The sequence below is a fragment of the Coffea eugenioides genome, chromosome 1, assembly GCF_003713205.1.
Source record: "Coffea eugenioides isolate CCC68of chromosome 1, Ceug_1.0, whole genome shotgun sequence".
In the NCBI taxonomy this organism is placed as follows: Eukaryota; Viridiplantae; Streptophyta; class Magnoliopsida; order Gentianales; family Rubiaceae; genus Coffea; species Coffea eugenioides.
In genome coordinates this window covers 7526666-7547046 of record NC_040035.1, presented here as the reverse complement: position 1 = coordinate 7547046, position 20381 = coordinate 7526666, and the positions used below count along the sequence as shown (strand labels likewise).

The 20381-nt window shown below is 35.6% G+C and overlaps 2 non-coding genes across 2 annotated transcripts; both read right to left on the bottom strand.

The window, feature by feature from the left end:
* Positions 1-10483: 10483 nt before the first annotated feature.
* On the bottom strand, positions 10484-10644 carry LOC113753180. Its single transcript, XR_003464987.1, has one exon. It is a non-coding gene; the product is annotated as a U1 spliceosomal RNA (small nuclear RNA).
* A 2687-nt stretch (positions 10645-13331) lies between these two features.
* LOC113752817 lies at positions 13332-13492 on the bottom strand. The gene has a single exon (XR_003464913.1). It is a non-coding gene; the product is annotated as a U1 spliceosomal RNA (small nuclear RNA).
* Positions 13493-20381: the final 6889 nt, after the last annotated feature.

The window sequence follows — 20381 nt, the reverse complement described above, 5'->3', positions numbered from 1 at the left end:
CTCTGTTTCAGCTTTCGACCATGAAAATGTACTTCTGTTTTTCAACTTTTTGACCAGGAAGACCACTGAACAGGACTTCTATATCTTCATACCAAATGTAGATCTATCTCTTAGCTTCAAAATGGTTCAAGAATCACCTTAATCTGATTCATGTAGCTCAAAATATAGCTGAAATACCACAAGATATCAAAATAAAAAAACTTGCATTTCATCTTTTGAATATTTTGCACTTCATGTCTTTTTTAAATCACTTCAAACTATCATCAATCATCCAATTATTTTCTCAATTCATACCATTTGATGATTGAATCATTAAACCTAGAAAAATATGAAATTTTCACCATTAAAATCCATAGAAATTCAATTTTTATACTTTAAACCACAAAATGCATATTTTCACTAGAAACTTAGCTAATTAGCGATAAAACTAATTAAAATATACTAAAAATAATTAAGAAATACAAACCAACAATCATCCAACATTTTGAAAATAAATATATGTAAACAATTCAACTTCATTTCCTCAAAACAAAGTAAACAACCATTATACAATCATTCATTAATCCTCAAGCACTCATCATATCAAATAAAGAAGAGACAATTATACCATACTTTTAACTAGTTCAACTCAATTTCTCATCCTTACCTAATTTCACAAGCAAGCAACTTGTATGGTCAATAAAATGCTTCCTAAACTCATGATCATCTTTTATTCAATCTTAAAGAGGGATTTATTTAGATATATATATATGTATATATATATATATATTACTCAAGTTGTGAAAGTGTCTTTTTATGCAAAAATAGATATTTTTAAATGAAAATCACCGGTTACTCAACACTTCACATCCTCAATTTGCCTTACATACTCTTAATTCAAGTACCGTTTTACGTGAAAGTCGATATTTGTAGATGAGCACTCCCGGTTACTAAGTACAAGAACTAATGGAGTAGAACAACTTTTATTCTCTTTTCTTTTTTTCTTTTTTTTTCTTTTCTCTTCTTTTCTCTCTTTTTTTTTTAAGTAAAAATAATAATCATTCCCTTAAAAGAATACTCATGAGAAGAGTATTGTAATTATTGACCATATTTATTACTTAACTTACAAAATCAAGTAAAGAGAAGAAACTTCATCACACATGCAAAATTTAGGTATAATTTTCTCCACTTTTCATGATATACTTTCCTATAAATACGCAAATTATAATTACATAATAATCATTTCCAAATTAAATGACAAAAAAAGTTTTTAAGTCACATATATTTATCTCAAAAGTAGAAGGAATTTAACTTACTAATGGTATGAAACTTGTTGCCCTTTGATAAAATCGAAAAAATTTGAAACATTTTGGGGCAATTTTATAATTTTGGACAAGATTTTGAAAAATTTTTGGTAGAGTTTCCTCTTATAAATGGACTAAACTCCCTGCCAACAAACCCAATTTTGAAAAATTTTAAGCACAATAACATTTCCAAGCACAAGTCCAATATTTGCAACCAACAAATCAATCACATACAATTCCAATAAGTTCAAGCTTTCCCTCCCCCACACTTAACATGCACATTGTTCTCAATGTGTAAAAAGGAAAACCAAGATAAAGAAAGTAATACTCCCATATTGTTGGGATTGAAGTGTCAAAGCATGAAGTTCACAAGCCATTGATCCAAAATGTACTAAATCCAAGCCATGAACTTCACGAGCTCCATATCTAACCATTAGTAAGAAACCTAAGAATTGAAAATGAGAAACAAAGGTGATAATAAAGGTATTTATAAACATAAAACGGTAATCCGTAACTTCAATCCTTTGTTTTGGTGATGTACCCACAGAAAATATACAAGAAACTACACGAGGTACAATAAATCAGTTCAATTCACACATTTTCCTCCTAAAATTCCACACAAATTGCTACATTTTTCATATGTTCAAAAGTCATCATCCAATCATGCTCCATATAAGATTAAGCAATCAAATTGGCTAAAATGTCACCATATAAGGAATGTATACATGTAAGCATCATAAACAAGTCGCATTTTAGCAATTTGAACCATTCAATTATACTTATCAACATTCCAAGACCAATTATCACATTGATCATAAAATAGGAATATGCATAAAGTGAAACATTGTATGATCATCACATTCCCACATTTGATCATCTAAACATGCTTAGAGACGTTAAATAGGCATAATAAACTCATATACACCAACAAATAATATCACAAATTCACCATTCAAAATATGTCATTAAACTCAAAAGATATGCAAAGGTGAATTTGAAAATATCAAGTTAAGTTCAAGAACCTTACCTCAAATTGGTAGAGTGATGTTTGGTGATGCTAATGATGTAAAAAGCCCTATGAAAAACACTCCAATTGACCTCCAATTGATGGATTAAGAAATTAAGAACCCTGGCCTTAATCCGATTTTTGAGATATTTTATGCGAATTTCAATCGGTTAAAAGGCTCTATGAAGGTCAAATGATGTTTGTTAGATGATTTCTTGCAAAGATATGATGTATAAGACGAGATTGGTGAAGGGTGTGTGAGTGTATGAGAAAATACATGAGGTGAAAGAAAAGAAAGAAAGGAAATAGAACCTACGTTTTTGCTTATTTAAAAAGGAACCCTAAAACGCGACTTGAAAACGCGAGCTTGAGATTGCGTATTGAAACTCGCATTTTCAGTTGAAAAATTGCAGCGTCAAATACGTGGCTCATGAAAACGCGACTTGGAGTGGCATTTTCTTTTAATCGCGTTTTCTGTTGAAAAAGTACAAAACACAATGCGCGAGTTCTTGAATACATAACCTTAAGTCGCGTATTTCTGAGCATCGCGTATTGTTCTACAAATTTTTACAAAAATCTTAACTTTTTAAAATTGTACATGGTACCCCAATTACTCAAAATGCATTCTAGATCATTCTTTTGCCAAAATTTTCAATGCACGCAATGTAAAATGATCAAAACATGCATTTTAGCCCCTTATAAAGAATCAAAAACAACATTTACTCAAATCGAGAGGTTGAGTTCCTTGATCAAATTTCGCCTTTTTCTCCTCAAATGGTCACCTTCGCTTCTAATTCCCAAACCTACAAATGAAAAACAACAAAACGACTTAAACATATAATTTAAGTATAAAATCACTCCAAATTAACCTAAATTACCAAAACATTAGGTTGCCTCCCAACAAGCACTTTTGTTTATAGTCATTGGCTCGAATATTGAACCACATTTTTCAAGGAGGTTTGGTTAATGAATAATCCACCATTTTACGTCGTGATGGATCATTAAAAGGTGGCTTAATAGCAAAATCCACATGTTCTAATGATATGAGAAGTGGAAGTAGCCTACCTAACTCAAGTGTTTCATAGATGTTACCTTAAAAATGCATCACTTGAGAACTCACCAAAGGAACGTCTACATGGCTTTCTTGGGGATTAATACCTTTAAAACCTATATTCTCAATACATTCCTCAAGAGGGATGAAAAATGAGTCATTAAGGCTCACCGCTTGAGGTTCAAGGTTAGTTCCAAAGGTACTATCATGTGAAATGGACATTTTCTGATTGAAATACACATTAGATTCATCATTTTCATCAAAATGCAATCCACTTTGACTTGCAACATGCTCACCATTCATGCTAGGGTCATAGTGCTTATCATTAGAAGAAATAACTTTACACAACTCATGCAATTGGTCTTGTATTCTACCAAAATGAGAAGTTAATTCATCTAACCTTTCCTCAATCCTAGCAAAACGTTCGGAAATTGCATTAGCTAGCTTTTCTATAGCTAGATATCAAGATGATTTAGAATCATTAGTTAACCTTTCTATTGCCAATTCTCAAGATGGTTTTGATTCATATTAGACACATTCAGGTTGGTAATCATAAAACATGAAAAATTACTACAAGTACAGTGATTATCCCTACCATAAGCATAAGAATTCCCCCAATTAGAGTTGCATTGATTAGAACAAGAATTGTAATGCCCAAATTCATTAAAATAATCCATATTTTGTGCTTGCCTACATGTATGAGTAGCATGCTAACCTCCACACAAGTCACAAATCATATGATTAGAATTATAAGCATTAAAATTCCTTTTTTGCTCAATTTCATGCATAATGGTGTCCAATTGAACTTGTAGCGTTATAACCTCAAGTTTAGCCTTTAAGCACCGTAAACCATTTTCGAATGACATACTTCTGGTAATTTCTTGGTTACCTCTATCCATGGAGCTTTGCACGTAATAAGCATCCATTGCCAAACTTCCTTCTCTCATGCATTGTCCTACACATTGACCTACCTTCCTCATTACCTAAAATTATTTTAAACAATCTCAAAAGCAAGATTAGTCAAGAAGGATAGCTTAAAAGACACAAACTAAAATAGAAAACAAAAAAAATGACCCCACGAAACACTAAAAATGACATCTAACACATAAGACATAGCAAAAACAACAAAAATAAGAAAAATTGTTTAAATTAATAAAGTTGCTCTTAGCACCGATATTGACAAATCTTCCCCGGCAACGGCGCCAAAAACTTGACAAGCGCGGGGTATACATATACAATTAGTTTACCATAGTTAAGTTTTATATTTATAAATCCTAAATACTCCACATGCGATTTTTCGCAAATATACGAGTCAAGAGCGAGTATAGGGTATTAAGGGTCAAACCCATAGAGAAGATTGTCAATTACCAATGGTTTTCGAACTCCTTTATTATTTAGACTATCACAAGTACAAGAAATTAAATCTACACTATGAAAGTAACGAAAATACAATAGAAAGCTTCTAGAGGTATGGAATTCCTTACTACTCTTGCAAATGAAGTTACTGGTTAAGTGAATGCTATTATTTTGACTAGTTATGGCATAATTTACTAATGTATGTGAAACCTACTCTCGTAGTGAATCAACTATACTTATAATTAAACCATACATACTCTCGTGGTTATGAAATTAACTACAAACTCATTTCTTCTATGAAATTACATGAAACAAGTCAGTAAAGCCTCAAAGGTGCTCCTCTACTCTCGTGAGTAAATTCTCTAAGTTTATCACTTTCTTGGACTAGTGTTAAACTCCAATTCTCATTGCAAACTTAACACCTTTAGATAATCACAACTAATGCCGGTTAATCATGATTAGAAAAGCAAAAGTTATAAATGACTTATTCAAAATAATATCATCAAATAACCAAGTAAATATCACTAATAAGATATAGAAAATTCATCCAAAACTCTAAGCATAAACTTTAACTAAACGTGAAAACAAACGCCAAACTTGTATTATAGTTAAACATGAAATCAAATACAAAAAAGAAAGTGATAAGAGAGAAGACACCCTTGTCACATGAGCTTCAAACTCTCCGTCTTTGCTCCTCAATCTTCATCCAAATCTAACTACAAATACAAGATGGATAAACTACACTACCTATACTATACTACTCTAACTAATGAACTAAGGAAATTCTAGTGAAGACTACATTTTTCGTGAGTTTCTCTAGCCTTCCAAAGTTGGCAAAATGGTTTCCAAAGGCTGCTATTTATAGAGGAATTCAAGAGCCAGATGAGTTGTTTCTAGTTGTCATTTTTGACTCTTGAAACTCCCATGAGTTGTTTCTCCAACTTTACATACTCTTGTTGGTCATATACAGCCGAATTTGCTTGCTGGAATTGAGCTGGAAAGTTGTGTGAACAAAGAACAAGTTGTAGAGCAAGTTACAGCTGAAAATGATGAATACATGACCTTGAAAATGCAGCCTTAGGTTGCAATTGCACTCCATCTTTTCTCCTTTGCAGGTTTGCACTTTCTGGGCAGAATTCATCCTTGCTCTATTTTTGGTCCAATTTTAACTGATATTTTCTTGATGCTAGAAGCTGAATTAGCTCTTGCATAAAACATGAAAGTTGTAGCACTTTGATTTAGCTTCCCAATGCATGAAGAATCATCCAATTTGGAGCTCTGTGGACCGAGAAATGACCAAAATACCCATAACTGGTCAAAACTCTATTTTAGCTTTTGACCATGAAAATGTACTTCTGTTTTTTGACTTTTTGATTAGGAAAATGACTGAACTGGAATTCTATGTCTCATACCAAATGTATATCTATCTCTTAGCTTCAAAATGATTCAAGAATCACCTCAATCTGATGCATATAGCTCAAGATATAACCGAAATACCACAAGGTGTCAAAACTGAAAAATTTGCATTTCATCCGTTGAATATTGTGCACGTCATGTCTGCTTTAAATCACTTCAAACCATCATCAATCATCCAATTATCTTTTCAATTCATGCCATTTGATGATTGAATCATTAAACCTACAAAACATGAAATTTTCACAATTAAAATCCATAGAAATGCAATTTTTATACTTTAAACCACAAAATGCATATTTTCACTAGAAACTTAGCTAATTAGCTATAAAACTAATTAAAATACACCAAAACTAATTAATAAAACATGCTAAAAATACGTAGAAGATATACTTTTCATTTCCCTACTTACAATCCTACATGTCCGTCTATTCATAACACTATATGAATAATTAACGGTTATCGACTCTTAAAGGACCTTGACGAGTGTGGGGTATGCATATAATAGTTAATCTCAATTTATAGTCAAGTTTTATATTTATAAATTTCTAAATACCACACATGCGATTTTTCACAAGTATATTGGTCGTAAGCGAGTATAGAGTATTATAGGTCGACCTACAAGGAAGATGGACAACTAACGGCACTACTAAAACTTCTCTATTATTTAGACTGTCAACAAATTAAAATGAATGAACTAAGCTATAAAGGGATAGACAAATACAAATAAAAGTTCCTTGGATAATGGAATCCCTACCTATTCATGCTAATGCAACTCCTTAACCAAATGAGTACCAAAACCTCGGTTAAATTATAACGTAATTTCCTAATATACGTAATATCCTCTTTCACCGATGTACCAACTATACCTATAGTTAATTCATACCTACTTTCGTGGTTATGAAATCAACTACAAGTTCATTAATTTCTATGAAATTACATGGGACAAAGCCACAAAAGCCACAAAGGTGTAGCTCTACTTTCATGAGTATGCTCCCTAGGTTTAACACTACTATAAACTAGTGTCAAATTCCAATTCTCATTGCAAATCTAACACATTGAGATGATCATAATCAATGGTCAGTTAATCATGATTATAAGAGCAAAAATGCTAAATAACTCAAACAAGATAATAGCATCAATTAGCCAAGAAATCAAAACCAACCAATCATAGAAAGCTCAACCAAATACCCAAGGCACATATTTTAAATCAACATCATAAAAACAATATCCAAATCTTTCATTAACACATTTAAAGTTCAATACAAAGAAAAAATGGAGAGAAGAGAACCCTTGTCACTGGAGCTTCTTGAGCCTCTCCTTCTTCATCTCCCTTGTCCTTCTTGTTGAACTACTACAAGAATGGATAACCACAACTAGATTATACCACACTAACCTACACTAAACAATAGAAAACAAATAGAGTTACATTTGTTAAGGTTTGTGTCTTGCCTCAAGACACAACCCATTGGTTGTTCTTCTTTTTCCAAACTCTCTCCCTTTTCTCAAGCTAACTTAAACTAAAAAAACTCCCAAAACTAGAAGAACTTGGTAGCATATATTCTTGGTCTTGCGTTATTGGAGCCAAAATGTCAAAAAAAGAAGCTCCTAGAACCCCCAAAAGTTGGTACAAGTTGTGCCTTTTGGTTTTGTCAAAGATGGAAAAAGAAACAAAAATTATGCAAGTTGGCAACTTCCAGCTGCCAGGAATCCCTCGAACCAATCCCTCGAGGGATTCTCTCAGGGATTATGCAGATCATGTGTTTCTTTGATTTTCACTGCGAAACGAAGTTTCTGCCAACAATCCCTAGGAAAAACCACAGTCTTTTTTTTTTTTTTTTTTGCTTTTCATCCTTGAATTGCACCTTTTCTTTTATATATTCTTGTGACTTCTCAAACTTCTAATCCTCGCTTTAAATCACCATTTCACTTCCAATTGAGTTTAATCATTTTACCTACAAAAACAAACAGATTTTGCAACTAAAATGACAAAATCACAACAAATTCATCTATCAACTCGAGGTGCAAATTAGTGACAAAAATGGACAACTTACACCATTTAACCTTACAAATTGACTAAAAAATAATGTGAAACACATTCAAAAAAATCACAAACTAGCCGTTATCAAACCTCAAAACCTATTAATTATAGGGAGATTCTAAATTCCATTTTGGATATTGTATCCTCGAGTTAAATCCACCGTTGGATGGTGCAATGAGTATTCTTGACTATTACACACTAACAAGTTTAAAAATGGTAAATCTAAACCAATATCATCATTGAAGGACAAGTATTGAGGGCATAATATCTAAAGAGACCAAAGAATTTTCTATGAATATAACATAATGATGAAGATGATAACAATAGTAATAATGATAATAATAGCAATTAATAATAGTAACAATAATAATAAGCATAAAAATAATCATGATGATGACGATGATCACAACAATAATGATAATAAATTGATAAAGTAAGCTTCCAAGAAGCTAAATGAATTGAGAAATATTGCACTACACAAATTGCCTCAGTTTTTATAGTAGTTAAATTTTTTGCCTAAAATCGGGTCATATAATCTAATTTTTTAAAAAAAATTTATAATAGAAGAAATGAGATTTAAGAAATAGGAATGGGAACAAGAAAATTTAATTCCAGGATGGCTAATTTATCGGTCGTATAATGCAATTAATTTCGAAACAGTTAAACCATTATATATACACACACACATCTATATATATATAGACACACACACACACTAGTATTTTGAGGGGTAAATTCTAATCCGCAGCCTAAAACTTAATGTTTTATAAGGGATTATAAATCAATTTTGCGTAATCCGTCTACAATTACAGTGTTGTCCCAAATCGAGTTTGGTGTCTATCCTTTTAATCACTTTTAGACTATTTACGTAATATTATTTCCTAGTTATTACTTTCCATCATTTTGTTGCCAAATTTCCCATATCACCATAATAAGAAAGCTATTTTCCTCTTCTTTTCTCACATCTTTAGCTGAACATTACTGTGATGCACGTGAATATGATTTCCATGCCTATAAACATAATGCAGATCAAACTTGAGACTATAGGGCCTGTTTGGAAGTGAGTTTTTTTGCCAAGTTTTTTAGCTACAAGTTTTTTAACAACTTTAGCTACAAGAACCCAAAAAAACTTATCAAATTTTTTAATCTACACACTTCAAAATATCTAATACACAAAAAACTTCTATCTTTCTTTTTCTTTCTCTCCCACCCCATCCACCATACCTTCATCGCCAGCCACCACCTCCGCCGCCGTTTCTGGCTCCGGCCACCTATTCCGGCGCCGGCGTTCCCAAATTTTTTTTTTCCTTCCTTTCTCCCTCCCTCTCTCCTTCCCTCCCCTCTCCCCCTCCCCTCCTTGGCCAAACTCCCCCGACCTATGCAGCAGCAGTAGTTACTTTTCTCCTGCTCTGATTTTCCTTTCTCCCTCCAGTCACGCCAAAGCTACGGCTGACGGGGGAACAGGGAAGGGGGGTGGCGGGGCAGAAGGGGTGGCGGGAAACGGGAAACGGGAAGGGGAACAGGGAAGGGGGAAACGGGAGGGGGGTGGCGTGGCAGAGGGGAGGAGGAAGGGGCAGAGGGAGTAGCGCAGCAGCGGGGAAAGAGCTGGCAGGGGGAGGCGGGGCAGCGGGGAGAGGGGCTGGCGGGGGGAGGGGGTGGCGTGCAGAGAGGAGGGGAAGGGGCAGAGGGAGTGGCGAGGGAAGGGGGTGGCGCGGCAGCGGGGGAAGGGCTGGTGGGGCAGAGGGGAGGGCGTGCAGAGGGGAGGGGGAAGGCTGGCGGGGGGAAGAGGAAAGGGGGTGGCACGGCAGCGGGGGAAGGGCTGGCGGGGGTGGAGAGACAGAGGGGGTGGTGTGCAGAGGGGAGGGAAGGGGCAGAGGGGCTAGCGGGGGAAGGAGGTGGCGGGGGAAATGCAGAGGAGAGGAGAAAGGGAAAGGGAGAAGAGGGGTGACGGGAGGGAGAAGGAAGAAGAAGAAGAAGAAAGAGAGGAAAGAAAAGAAAAAGGAAAAAAAAGAAAAAGAAAGAGAAAGAAAAAAAGAAAGAAAGAAAAAAAAGAAAAAACAAATTCACCTTACAAAAACTTTTACAAAATTTTTTATCTTACAAAAATTTCTACAAAAAAATTTTTCACCTTACAAAAACTTCTACAAAATTTTTTCAAAAACTTCTACAGTGCACTACAGTAAAGGTTTAGATAAACTCCCAAAAAACTCAGGTTCCAAACAGGCCCTATATCATACCTTTCTACAGCAAAAACAAAAGTTTCACACTTTCATTGCTGTGGAACCAAAGAGGAATACGACCAAAACCAGAGAAGATTTAACAACTAGAGATGGGCAGGGGCCGCGCGAACGCAGGCCCCCACTGCCACAAATTATGACGTTGGCTCTCCCACTTGGGGAGACCATAGGCAGGCACCCCTCCCAAGTGCAATGGAGGTCACCAACCTAAGCCATGAGCCTTCTTGATCGCCCATCGACCCCGTCCAGGTAAGTATGTTTTACGTTGTCAAAGCATAGCATTTTATAAGAGTACTCGAGCCGCCTTACCTCTTTGTTTTTTCGATGTGGGAACTTGGGAACGAGCATGTTTGATTATAGCTCCGTTGTCTTTGCCTATTGGGAGTCGGTTTTATGGTGTTTCCTATCAAATTGCGAGATCTTCCCCTATAGTAAAAAAAGACTCCAACCCGCAATAAAAAAACAAATGAATAAATAACCAATATTGCAATTTGATATGGTGGATTTTTTTATCTTTTTTTTTGGCTATTTTTTAATGAATTATTCTTTTCTACTAACCAATATTGCAATTTGATATGGTGGATTTTTTTATCTTTTTTTTGGCTATTTTTTAATGAATTATTCTTTTCTACACTGACAGTATATGCACTGTCAGCGTTGAATTAATCTTTTCTACACTGACAGTGCATATACTGTCAGCGTTGAATGAATAACAATTATGTAAAATTTGAATTTGAAATTTAACTTTTACACACATTTCGTGAATCAAACGATGATAGTATATACATTGTCAGTGTATATAAGATTTACTCTTTTTTAATAAGTAACTACAATATTTATATTTCTTTTGTCGCCAGCAATTCTTTTTGGAGTTGCCCTGATAATGCAATTATTATTGCCAGATGAGTTGGATGAATTTGCTTGGACGTTGTAGAAATTAAATTTTTGGCGTTGTAATAGGTTCATAGAATTGAGAGGAAACAATCACCCAAAGTTACCTTTGGCAGAGAGATTAAACAATTCAAAATAATGTAAATATCTAAAATAATATAAAATCGAAGACTCTATTAGACTCTCTAAGAAAAATATTCGAACAAGTGTTGTGTACGTAGCCTATTAGACTCAAATCCTTTTTGACAACCTAATTCATCATTCAAACTTAATGAATTTAGATTTTAACGTGTTTAGACGTGTTTGATAACAAAAAATAGAATAAATCTTAATTAATTAAGTGGATCTGAGCTATGTAAGTAAAAAGCTATGTAAGTAAAACTTGCAAAATATGCTCCGATGTTAGAATTTAATATTTATAATTCAATAACTTAATAGATTCAAATTTCAAGTATTAGACTGTAAAATCCAAATATTAGTTTTATCAAACTTACCTTAGTAAATAAATTAAACTACTCATTAAATAGCAATCAATATACCAATTCCTAAAATACGAAAACTACTAAAAAGAGTTTATCTCAACAAAACTAGTACAAATTAAACAGATACTTCTTGACTTGGTTTCCTTGTTCTACAAAAATCAAGAGCTATAATGATATTTTGAAAAGTAATTTGCAACAAATTCAGCAATGTGTACTTTGCGGATTTAGGGCAAGTTTTTCTTAAGCTTTGGTCCGCAACAAAATTTTCTACTAGAATGAAAAAATTAAAGAAAAATCAAGAAGAAAAAGAGTCTCTCGGAACTTCATTGGTTAAACAATTATAATAGGGATTTGCCTTCCTAGGAACATGATCAACTTTATGTTATTCTCCAGCCTTTAGTCCACAAGTAACTCTCTGCAATTAAATTTGAAGTTAATTCTCTCAAAGTTGATGGACTGAAATACCAGCCACATGCAAGGACTACTAGTCTCCAAGAATCAACCGCTTTTTAAAACCAGGTAAAGTTAAACAAATAGAGATGCAAAGATGAAAGGCACTTGTATTTTGAGGAAGTTTTTGTAGTAATCTGGTGCCTTTTGTTTTAATAAAATCTCAATATCTTTCGGAGAAAAAAAAAAAGATGAAAGACACTGTTCCACCAAAAATAAAATGGAAAGGAAAGAAAAAATCAACCACTTTGGAAAAATCCAATAAATTAAGTGTCGTTTTACAAAAGACTATAGGAATGGCTAATTTCCAATTACTGACGTAATTGATGGTCTAAATTGGAAGAGAAAATTAAGAATTAAAACATGAAAATGTGTTACTACGCATCACGACTAGAGCTGTTAACATGTCAAAATAAAAGATACTTTTCCACCAAAAATAAAATGGAAAAGAAAGACAAAATCAACCACTTTTTATCATTTTACAAACACTATGTTGTTCTGTACTAAATACGAACCAAAGGAATGGATACTTTCTAATTATTGACGTAATTGGTGGTTTAAATTGGACTAGCAAATTAAGAATTAAAACATGGAAGTGCCTTGTTATGCATCACAATTAGGGCTGTTAACAAATCAAAACAAAGTTTGATTATAATAAATAGATTGAAAAGTTTGATTTTGTAACAGAATAAATATGCAAAACAAACTTGAGTTCAAACATAGGCGTGTATGTTAAAGGATATGAGGTCAAATAAAAATTATAGGTCGTAAAATTTTCAAACAAGCTCAAACAAGCTTTGAACAAAACATGACTTTTGCTCGTGTTGAGTTACACAAACTGGGACAAAGTTGAACTTTTATAATTTATCCTAATATCAGACTGACTTTTGCTCGTGTTGAGTTACAAAGACATGGATGGATCAACAAATTATCTGCCAATTTCCTTTGCGATGAGACATGGATAAACACAATTTGGCAATTTCCTTTAACCAAAAATATATCTCTGCCTCTCAGAAACAATTCAAAACAGCATAAATTGATCTTATACACAAATATTTACCATCAGACACATATTCTAAATGTGCTGCTGATATACTAAAGATTTGTTCCATAGAAGATTGGGCAGGGCCGCGTGAACACAGGCGTCCGCTGCAGCAAATTACGACGTTGCCTCTACCACTTGGGGAGGCCATAGGGAGGCACCCCTCCAAAGTGCAATGGACGTCACCTGCCTAAGCCATGAGCCTTCTTGATCGCCCATCAACCCCGTGCAGGTAAGTATGTTTTTAGCTGCCTTTGTGTGTCCTTCTTTCTCTCGACGCTTCTGATGCGGGAAAAAGGAAGCCAGTAAGTAACCCGTCATTAGTCATCACCATTTCTGTCCATTTGTTATACGTTTAGAATAGAAAGTAGAATCCGAATAGGAATTAGGAAGCCAGTAAGTAACCCGTCATTAGTCATCACCATTTCCGTCCATTTGTTATACGTTTAGAATAGAAAGTAGAATCCGAATAGGAATTAGGAAGTATAACCAAAAATGTTGGAGATTGAAAAAGGAATATACTTAACTTCAAACTCCTGTATAAGTGGAATTTTATCTTCTTCTTTTTTTAGTTCTCGAATATACTAGAAACTTTGAAAAATGATATTAACTAATTATGTAGATGGGAAAAACTTCTCTTGAATTGTGAATTTAGTTCAGACTCTTGACAATTTTTTTCTTCCTTTCTTATTAGGGGTTTTTGTTTAGGCCATCATCTTGTGCTTTTTCTGTCATTTTTTTTTTTAAATGTAAGTAAGAGGATTCAAACTCAAGACTTCACGCTTACACTCCCTCCCCCGTACCACTCGAACTCTGTCGTTTGCCTTTCATTTCAAAATTTCTTGCATGTGCTGGAGAGGATGATTGATCTTTCCTTATTTATTGGGTATTATCCATACTAAATGCATTTTTTATTAAAAACAAGAAAAGGGTACACAGCACACTAAACAAATAATTAAAAAAGGCAAATTCGAGCATTGTCTTTTTTTCCTTTCTTCTTTTTGATATGATCACAAGTAATAACATTGGAGGGATCTAAACGTATGGATTACAAAAATACAACGTTACAACTACTAACCACAAATAATGGAATGAAGACTAAACCAATGACTTCTATCATTTTACTGTTTTAAGTTGTTTTCTGCGGAATAGATAGGGACTTAATGGATTTCTACTTTCCAATAATTGGCATAATTATCTAAATTTGACTAGCAAATAATGAATTCAATATTCATGGTTTTGATATAAATTTGGACAAAGCTCAAACGAAATAGTTAGCCCGACTCAACTCCGCTCATTAGAAGCTCTAATTGCAATCAGTATGTGCTGCGATTCAGCAAGTGTTGTATAAAATTGCTTTGTGCGTGTACAAAGCCTTAATAGCAATGAATGTGTATAAAACTTGTTTGTTTGAGTACAAAGCTTCAAAACAATCACCAGATAACCGTTGCAACTAGACGCTTGCAGACAGTGGAAGTTTTGAAACAATGTAATTGGCGAATGAGTTGTTTAAAAAACGAATTTAGTGGATGTGTGTTTAAGAAATAAATGCCTAGACAAATTTTTTTAAAAAACGGTGTAATGTAAGTGTGTTTTTTTATAGAAATATTGGTTCACTAAATGCACTTTTTACACTTTAGGAAGAGTACTGAAAAATACCACCCTTTGAGAATATTTTTAAAAAAGTCCCACTTTTTGGGAATTTATTCAAAAAATTAGAGGCTGTGTCTTTTAGATTACACAAACTTTTTTAGGAATTTACTCGAAGATCACAACATGTGTCCTTTAGTTTACATTAGTTACTGCTTTTTCTTGTAAAGATATGATTTATGTGTCTACGTGTATATAGAGATAACAATGGGTCAAGTAAAATTCAACACCCGTGGGTATTCGACCTAGTGGTTAATCCAACCCATTATTCGACCCGTTGGTTAATCTGATTGTACAACCGATTGATTATCCATTAGGATTTGGTCTTGATGAGAAGTTATCAACGGGTAACCCGATAGGGTTTATTAAAAGGATCCTAAAAATCTGATACCAGATCCATATTACCTCATATATATATATATATATATATATACATATATATATTAGTGTAAGTGGGATGTCTCGAACCTGGAACCTGTATATACAAGTTGCAATTTTATAATTCAATAACACGTTTCATAATTTTATAACACAATTAGGTACAACTCTAACCTAACACAAATGAAGACAATTATGATTAAAAACAAAAGAATATTGATTTAACCCTTCATTAAATGTTGGATTTTTTTCATACAAGTTTGATGGCTTTACCCAAATTTAAAACTCAATATAATGTGTTAATTTAACATGATGTATGCATTGATTTTAGTTTTATAAAGGTTAATTTTCATTTTTCGAACTATTGAGTTTAGTGAATAGAGGGTACTGGATGGGTAATCCAACCAACAAGTGAGAGGGTTTGGTAATAGGATTTAAAACTCAATTTGGTAATATACTTAGATATGCAGGTTATGATATGATTTCTAGACCCCTGACGAGACTAGAATCAAAGTAGCACAAGAACGATTTGAAAATAGAATGACATCACAATCAAGTACATTGCTTGATTGAAAAGTCGGTGATCACCTAGAGTTAACTCTATGATGCTCAATAATGGCTATCACAAGCTTTAAAGAATGTTTCACACAACAAAACGAAATCTTAAAATTTCTTAATTCTTATTTAGCTTTTTTTTTTAAAAAAAAAAAAGGGTAAAATACCAAAAAACTCCTTGTGGTTTATTAAATGTTTAATTTAACTCCATCTGGTTTGGAAACCTACACTATAACTCCCTGTGGTTTCAACTAATTTGAAAATTGGACGGAAAACATCCAATCTAACGGTTGCACGTGAAATGTCAATATTGCTCCTATATAAGTGAACGCCCTATGGTTTGTTGTAGGTTCAATTTAACTCCTTCTAGTTTGAAAAATTACACTATAACTCCCTGTGATTTCGACTAAATTGAAAATTGAATGGAAAGTATCTCACATATAGTAGGGGCAATATTGACATTTCACACACAACCGTTAGATTGGATACTTTAATTTCTGTCCAATTTTCAATTTAGTCAACACCACAGGGAGTTATAGTGTAGGTTTTCAAACTAGAGGGAGTTAAATTGAACATTTATCAAACCACATGGAGTTTTTTGGTATTTTACCCTAAAAAAAAACGTAAACAACCACGGCTTTTATAGCCTTTACAAGAGTCAAGATTCCTAACCATACTAGAACTCACGGAACTAAACATTAACTACCAAGAAGTAACTCTAGTTTGGCCAACTAACTCTAATAGTGTTTACTATTGTTAACATGACCTTTAGCCATTTTATTTGACTAAACGACTCAACTTAAACAAACCAAAGTTGCTGGAATTTGCTTAAGCAAATGGCACTAACAAACTTGACCCAAGAAACTAGAATATTAGCTAGTGTTGTGGTTCAATGACTTGCTTGACTTCTTTGGCAGCTAGCTACCGCATCATTCCCCTCTTCTTGTAAGCAATTTGCCCACAAATCAAAACGCGAATGATGACAAGGAGAGTTACATGCCGACGGGTCAGCCTTGTTATGATCACAAGCGAAAATGCCATTCAAAACGAAAACCACCAATGGCAGTGCTTGAAAAGACCTCATTTAGCTCCTTGAATTGCACGAACCAGCCACAAATCATGACCCACCAAATCTAATTCTTCACATGAAAACAATCAATCAGTGATGGCTGGTGTAAGAGTACCCGAAGTGGCACCATTAGTTTCCATTAGATAAGGGTCTTCAAAATGGTACGAGGTGTATCTCATGAAGCCAAACCCTTCAAACTTGAATAAGCTTGCAAAATACACAAGCTGATTCGGCACACGATCAGCCCGATAGTCTCCATCTTCACGAAAAGACATAACAACAAGAAAGAGTGAGATCGGACAGTAATCACACATGTTCATGGCCTCTTGCTTAACCTACGAAAAAGAAATGAAACTAGTAGCAAAGATGTTAGTAAACAAGCTATGTTTCTTGGCTTTGTTCACTCTTTTAGCCAATCACACAAGAGCTTTTCCCTTTCCACCATTCTTGGCCAAGCTCTCCAACTATCCCTCCTTTTTCCTTAGCTCACACTCTAACTTGTATTCCTCATGTAACCTCACTTGATCCTTATGCACCTGTCTAGGGGTAAGAGGAACAAGCATGATCTTTCTATTACCATGTATGAAGAAATACTTATTAGCTCGTCCGTTGAATTTGACAGGTTTGTCAAATTGCCAAGGACGACCTAAGATCACATGACTTGCTTGCATTAGCACCACATCACATACCACTTCATCTTCATAATTACCAAATGCGAAATGGCACTCAAGCTTGTCTGAATATGCACACATCATCATCTTCATTAAACCATTGTAATCGATATGGTTTAGGGTGTTTGTTCTTAGAAAGACCTAACTTCTCGACCATAAGCAAACTTGCTACGTTAGTACAACTCCCACTATTAATTATCAAACTACACACTTTGTTCATGATTAAAAAATGAGTGTAGAAGATATTCTCTCTTTGCACACTGATGTCCTCATAGTTAGCTCGGGCAACAAGTTTCTTTTGCATAACCAAACAACCTACTGGTCCATCCACGAGTTGTTCCTCTTCCAATTCATCTTCAACTAACGCCGGCATATCCTTATATTCATCCTTGTCATCAGTCATAACCTCTCCACTTGGCAAAATGATCATGGCTCATTGGTTAGAACACTGAGAAAATATATGCCCAAATCCTTGACACTTAAAGAACTTCTTGTCCCGATTATATGACTTAGAAACTTCTTGGACAACTTTAGTGTCTACCTTTGGAATAGGCTTTGGAGTAGTAGTTCTCGGCCTTGGTTGTGAGATTGAGGCTGTGGCTTCTTCCTCCCTTCTAGGTTGAGAATTTCTCCAATTTTCAGCTTGGTAGTTGGTATTTTGGCATGCACTACCCCTCCTCTTGAGATGCCTTTCCACCTTGACAGTCTTGTCCAGCATCTCACTAATGTCTAGGTAGTGTTGGAGCTCAACTACCTCAGCTATTTCTGGTTTTAATCCACACAAAACCCTCGCCATGGTTGCTTCTAAATCCTCTTGCACATCAGTTCTCATCATGGCCATCTCCATCTTTTTGAAATAGTCCTCCACGGACATATTGCCTTGAGTAAGAGTTTGTAATGGATTGTGCAAGTCTCGATAATAATAGTTAGGCACAAATCTTTTTCTCATCAATCCTTGCAACTCCTCCCAAGCCTCCACAGCCCTCTCACGATTCCTTCGATGACTAAGGCGTAGTTGATCCCACCATACCGATGCATAGTCAGTGAACTCCACGACTGCAAGTTTTCTATCATGGAACTGGGGGAAGATAGATAAGTATGTCGGGTAGGAATCTTTATTTTGGATGATTTGCGCTTGGGACCGGCCGGCTCGAGTTGTGAATTATTTTATTTGAAATTCTTGTGCTCGGCTACTAAATCAATGAGAGCCTAGGTTAGAAAGGACTTAGGCGAATTAGAAATTTGATTCTATGGAACTTCATGTAGTTTGTTCGGGTGTTCGTAAGTATGATTAACCTGGATTAAGATATAAATTGTGGCATTCTCGTAGATTAGGGAGGGAGACCTTGAGGGGAAATAACTTTTCGTTAGTTGCTTTTGTGCCTTTAATCTAGTTCGTTTATAGTACTTTTGGGATGACCCCGTTACCTTCATGGATCTCTTTTGGGTGTATCTAATTGACTGTTACTGTGTGACTGGTTCGGCACAGTTGTGTGTATATATGCTTTTGATCTGTATGTACCTCTTGTTATTTGCTTATGCTTCTAATTATCTTTAATATTATCTTTACCCCTCGACCTTAGATTGACTTAGATCAATGGAGGGCACACGTAGTGGCCAGGGAAGTGGGCGCGGGCGTAGGCAACCCACGTCAGGGGTGCTGGGAAAACCTCATCTGGACTCAACCTTGAACCGAGGGTTGACCCCAACGTTCAAATAGCTGCCGCCATGCAGCAAATGACCAACCTACTGGCACAAGTGGTGCAGCAACAGGGCCAAAACCCGAACCCTAACCCTGGAAACCCTGGCAACCACATCGAGAGCGACGATAGGGCTCTTGAGAGATTCCAGAAGTTTGCCCCACCGAAATTCATTGGGGGGCCCGACCCGGATGTCGCCGAAAGGTGGTTCGAGAAAATGGTAGATATTTTTGCTGCCTTGCACTATACCGAGGAGAGGCAGGTAACCTTTGCCGTCTTTCAGCTGGAAGGGGCGGCCCGTTCCTGGTGAAACGTTATTCGGTAAAAATGGGAACGGGAACAAACGCCCAGTACTTGGGTGAATTTTATGCGGGAGTTCAACGCGAAATTTTTCCCTCCTCTAGTCCAGGAGCGGAAGGAAGATGAGTTTATCCGACTTCGCCAAGGGGCCCAGTCTGTAGCGGAATACGAGAGTCAGTTCACCCGCCTGTCCAAATTTGCTCCTGAGTTGATCATGACCGAGCAGCGGCGAATAAGGCGTTTTATCCAGGGTTTGAACGTAGAAATTTAGAAGGACCTCGCGGTGGCCCAGATTAATGCTTTTAGCGAGGCCATAGAGAAGGCGCAACGAGTAGAGAATGCTAGGCTACAGGTGAAAAACTTCCAAGCCAAGAAAAGGGGCTTTTCTGGGAGTAGCTCTGAGCAAGAAGGTACAAGTATGCCTCCTAAGATTGGAAAGGGAAACGGGGGAGTACGACAATCAGGGGTGTCGCGTGATGTCTCTCAGGGGGGACCGGTCTCTGCTACTCGTGGTCCCTATGAATATTGTAGAAGGCCAAATCATACGGAGGCAAATTGTTGGAAGAAAGAGGGAAAATGTCTGCGCTGCGGAAGTGCCGATCATCGGATTGCTGACTGCCCAGCTCGATTACGAAAAGGAACAGGGACCCCGCAACCCACTAGGACTAACCCTGGATAGTCGGAAAAGGAAGGGGCTGGATCGAAGGTACCGGCTCGGGTATACTCTTTAGAACACCATCAGGTCCCTGACTCGTCTGAGGATGTAGAAAGTACGATCCGTTAGGTACCTTAGATTTTGCAAGATT